Raw genomic sequence first — 5,954 nt, forward strand, 5'->3', positions numbered from 1 at the left:
AGAAAGTCAAAGCAATTTTGAACATGCTCAAAGAAGTCAACCAAACATGTATCAACTTCAAAAAATCATAACTCAGTGATAGCATATGAGAAATGAATGGGATCAACACCATGATAAACCTTAAGATGTCTACTAATCACATGTCAAATTTTATGTCCATCTAATAAAGTATGAGAATTTCACAAATGAAATGGGAACATGTGTCACAAAAAGTCAACATATGACCAAGCAGGGGAGAAAAATCTCAAACAATTAGGAAATGCCACAAACAATTCCAAGAAAAATCACATGTAAACTAGACATTCAAGAGTACATTCATGCAAAAATTCAAAGCAATTTGAGGTCAAGAAGCATGGTATAGAAAATCATCAAGTTGCACATCAATAGTGTGACACAAATTGTCATACCCTACTTCAAAAAATCATAACTCAACAACCAGAGATGATAAATTCATAAACTCTAAACCAAAATCACCATGAATGTGTCTAGTTTAAGCACAAAAAATTTCAAAACCATTGGACAAGGCATCATCATTTCACAAATGTTTTGGCAAAGTGTATAAAAAATGGTCACATGAACAAAACCCTAGCACCATCTAAAATTCATTCATCCAAAAAATCAGGAAAAATCATGATTAAATACTAGAGATCCAGATGAACAAAATGCAAAAATTCTCATGAAATTTGGATCAAAAATGGATGAGGTATGATTTTTGTAAGATTGAGCATCAAAGTGAAATAATTATTGAAGAAAAAATGAAATAAACATGATTTAATTAAATAATTGGACACGGAGTGGCAGTTTAGTAAATATGGTGAAAACTTAATGAAACGCAGCGTACAAGGCAAGGCGAATGAAATGTTGTGATTGGCCAGGCAATGGAACAGTGACATACAGCATGCAAAACACGTGAACAATTCTGGGCAGCCATGAAGAACTAGGGTTTGTGTCTACAGTGTATCTTCTTCTTCATCCAAATTCGTGAAAAATATTTTGGCCCAGAAAATCAAATTGAGCATACCATTATGACCAGCAAACAACACACATGCATAATCCAAACTCCATTTTCATTAAATCAACTTAACATGGAAGATTCGAGCAAAAACATATATGAACACCAAACTTCAGATCAACATATCTTTGCAAATACTCAGTCATTTTCAAAATCATATAACCACTATTGAACTCAGCATACAAAGACCTAACTAATGCATGTCAAGATTTAGCAAATGGTGATACGCGAAAACTTACCAAATCTGCAAGGCAATGGTGATTCAGTGATGATTTGGCCGTGTAAGCTCAAAACAGCTGCTCCTAGTTGCTTGAAATGATGAATGGTTAAGAATTTTGAGCTCAGTAATGCTTGGTTTTGCTCAAGTCAAGATCTGCCATTAATGTGTTCTTGGAGAAACAGTCGTGTGAATGGCATTACAGTTGGAAATCAAGGGTTGAAATCAGCTCAGCAGGGATGGTATATCATGAACCAAAGCACAGCAACATGAGTTTTATGGAGATTTTTGAAAAAAGTTGAGATGATGAAAAATGAAGTTTTAGAGAAATGAACTTTTTCTGTTTTCAATTGTGACTGCTAGGGTTCTGTTTGGCCGAAAATGAACATATATACTGCTGTTTAGTGTTGGCTAATGGAATGTTAATCACAATTAACTTAAATGAAGTGTTTTTGGTCATTTGCTAAAATCCAACCAAGTTTACATGGGGTGTAAGTGGTTGCACGAAAATGGGCTTTGAACATGACCAAAATGCAATTTCAGAGCTTTTCCAATTGGCAAAATGTGTTGGAAGTGGTTAATTTTGAAACTCATTTTTCAACCTCACTTGAAATTAATTCATGCAAGTCCAAAAATGCCATTTTGATTGGTGATGTTTTGGTGAATGATGGTGACATATTTGGAAAGAGGGGATCAAATGTGACTTGTTGCAAAAAGCCCCACCCAATTTGGCCAAATGGTTTGAGAGATATGGCCTTTTGAAGTTCAAAATTTTTGGAGAATGAATTGATCATAACTTGCCAACCATACATGGGAATTGAGTGTTCTTGGACTTTCTGGAAATGGGAGAACAAGATCTTCAACTTTCATGTTGGGCAAAAATTCATTTGAAGCTTGTATCATGATGTAAGTTTGGGATCAAGAAGTTTCCATTTTTGGCAAATTCCAATTACAGGTCAAGTTTCTATTTTTGGAAATTTCTTGTCTGGCTTCAAATTCTTCCATGATGATGTTTGACATGTTATATGAGGCCTATATGGACATGAATGAGCCCTCTCAAACCAAATCCCACCATCAAAACCATAAAATCAGGCCCAGTTGACCAAGGTTGACTTTTTAGGGTTTCTGATGGACTGTTCATTGACTGATGACTTCTGAGCATTCAATCTTTGACCAAACCACTTCCAAAGGACCCCCTAGTTCATGTGAACATGTTGGACCAACCCTAGGGCCTTGGCTCAGTGGAGAATGCACTTGCTTGCTTGACTGACTGATCTCCTGATTAGTTTGACCTAATCTGACTGATGATCTTGCACTTGAGACAAAGGGACAATGCAATGCTATGCAGTGGACCACGTTATGTTATGACCTAATATGAGAATGTATGTACAATGATAGGTGCAAATTTGAGGTGCTACAGCTGCCCCTATTCAATCAGCTGGGAACCCGAACGGATGATAGCAATGGCTGTCAGACTTTCAGGGTAAACAGGGATTGAATACCAAGAACCGTAGAAATTTGCACTCTGCCGGATATGATACAAGAAGAACCACGTCATTTACTGATGACGCCTGCCATTGACAATTTCAGAAAGGCGAAACCATTTACCGATGGTTAGAAACTGGAAATTTGATATTTACCGATATCAACTTCAGCAAGACCATTTACCGATGGCTGCTGGGAAACAACTCTGATGTAAAAGGAAGCAAGACCATTTACCGATGGTGGTTTCAAAGAAACTTGACATTTACCGATATCAACTTCAACTCGACCATTTACCGATGGCTACTGCAACTGGGGATCCGCTACTTACCGATATCGAAGCATACGGGGCCATTTATTGATGGCGGATAAAACTGGGCATTCCATATTTACCGATATCGAAGCATACGGGGCCATTTACCGATGGCGTCTCCACTTGAGGAGGAACAAAATCTTTGTGGTGTAATCAGACAAGACGTTTACCGACGACTTCTGGGGATCTCTAGCTGGGGATTATCAGACATTTACCGATGACTGCAGAAAAGACTCGATGTTTACAGACACCGAAACAATGGTGTTTACCGACACCAACAATGATGACCAGACATTTACTGATGACTGGGGAGAATACCCGATGTTTACAGACACCGAAACAATGGTGTTTACCGACACCAAAAAAATGATGACCAGACATTTACTGATGACTGGGGGAATATCCGATGTTTACAGACACCGAAACGATGGTGTTTACCGACACCAAACAAAGAAACACATGTGGGTGCTGGCATGACACTTACCGGTATCACAAGAACGTCATCTTAGATATGTCAAGGCAAGGTTGACCACTTGTTGGGGGTCTCACTGGGGAGAAACAAACTTTCTGTCACCAACGGGTGAGGTAATAAACCTTTGTGGGGATATCAATCCTGAACACTGTCAAGAGCAACTGTGGCAGACTTGCTGTGCTGATGTTGAATGAAATGATCCGCCTCTGCCGGGGATACGGTCTGGTGAGGTTAACACATGAATGCATATGTTTGAATTTTTCTATGGCGTAATGCTCCATATTGAATGGGAATGCTACGCAGTTTGAGGATGCAATGATCACTAAAATGCAAAAATGCAAAAATGATGAAAAAACTCCGGCTGGGGAGCCAAAACTGATTGGGTACTCCAACTCTGCGGGGAGACTCTGCAAGGAGAGCAACGACTTCTCACCCATGTTGAAGAAAAGCACTGCTGCTGGGGAAAAACTCCGCTGGGGATATCCTTCAGTCCACAGATAGGATAAATGTTGGAGATAAATTTCAATGAGTCTGCCTCACTCGGGGAGGAAATCGGCAAATACAGGCCTGCTGGGGATAGGCAATCCTTAGATCTGTTGGGGAATAGAAGGCACTATCCACAGACGTCTCCGCAGGGGAACATAGCTCTGATAGCTTCCAAACTTGCTTGGGGAAAATATCTGCTGAGGAAACGTCCTCACAGATGCCAACCTGAAAAACAGCACAACAAAATGCCCCCAGGGGATACATGGACAAGATACGCTCAAGTGTCCTCAACATACAAAATGATTTTCAAATGTTTTATCTTTTTGCACGTTATTGTGTAGCCTTCATGTTCTTATATGCAATGCTTATAAAAAATTCGGACATTTTTGCAAACAAAACAGTAAAAAATAAAAGCAAAAGAGCCATTTATCTGAATAACGACTTTTATTGATTGAAAATGCGCCTGAAAAGGCAAATACATTGGGAGGAAATTCCTAGAAAGAGGTAATTGCGCACAAAAGGAAAAAATCTATCCTAATGGCAATGTGAACACGGCATCCACTATTTCCCAATTCTGTTATAACTCACAGATCATCAATTTTCCTCCCAACTCCTTGCTTTCTGAGAAGAATGACTGGACGGATCACATCTTTCGAGATGGCAGATGACAAAGCTTGATGAAGTACAGACAACTCAGACTGTAGTCTTCGCTTTAATCCCTCTTTTGGCTGGATCGCCCTTTCGGGTTTTCAATCCACCGGGATACCCATTCTTGCCTAAGTCGCCCTTGCGGGTTTTCGACTTACCGGGTGTACAAATTCTTTTCATTTTTATCCCTAATTTTTGCCCGAACCTTTTCTTTCTGTTTTTGGTTCGCCGGGATGCCCTTTTTTTGCCTGGACTCTTTTTTTTGTCCAGCGGGTCAATTTATGCGAAGTATTTTTTGACTACATCTGAGTTAACAGGGGACGGAAAATCTTCACCATCCATAGTTGTAAGCATCAAGGCTCCACCGGAGAATACTTTTTTCACAACATACGGACCTTCATAATTAGGAGTCCACTTGCCCCTGTTATCTGCACCGGGAGGGAGGATCCTCTTCAAAACTAGATCACCGATCTGATAGCTTCGAGGACGCACTTTCTGATCAAAGGCTCGCTTCATCCTTCGCTGATACAACTGTCCATGACATACAGCTGCTAGCCGTCTCTCCTCGATAAGGCTCAACTCGTTAAAACTCTCAGAGAAGGAATCTCCACTTCAACAGGTAGGACAACTCGTTAAAACTTTCTGATCCACTCGGCTTCGTCCAGCTTGACATCCAATAAAACTCTCAGAGAAGGAATCTCCACTTCAACAGGTAGGACAGCTTCCATACCATACACAAGGGAGTAAGGGGTTGCCCCGGTCGACGTACGTACTGAGGTACGGTACCCATGCAAAGCGAAAGGCAGCATCTCATGCCAATCCTTGTACGTAACGACCATCTTCTGCACAATCTTCTTGATATTCTTGTTTGCCGCTTCTACAACACCATTCATCTTCGGTCTGTAAGGGGAAGAATTGTGATGTTCAATCTTGAAATCTTTACAAAGCTCTTTCATCATCTTGTTATTGAGATTCGAACCATTGTCAGTGATGATTCTCTCCGGAACTCCATAACGACAGATGATTTCCTTCTTGATGAACCGGGTAACCACTTGTTTGGTAACGTTAGCATAGGAAGCTGCTTCCACCCATTTGGTGAAATAGTCAATCGCTACCAAAATGAAGCGATGTCCATTCGAAGCAGTAGGCTCAATCTTCCCAATTATATCAATGCCCCACATGGCAAACGGCCAAGGCGAATTCATGACATTCAGAGGGCTTGGTGGTACATGCACCTTATCAGCATAGATTTGACACTTATGGCACTTCCGAGCATACTTGAAACAATCGGATTCCATAGTCATCCAGTAATAACCCGCTCTCA

The sequence above is a fragment of the Lathyrus oleraceus genome, chromosome 5 (genome assembly GCF_024323335.1).
Source record: "Lathyrus oleraceus cultivar Zhongwan6 chromosome 5, CAAS_Psat_ZW6_1.0, whole genome shotgun sequence".
NCBI classification, from domain to species: Eukaryota; Viridiplantae; Streptophyta; class Magnoliopsida; order Fabales; family Fabaceae; genus Lathyrus; species Lathyrus oleraceus.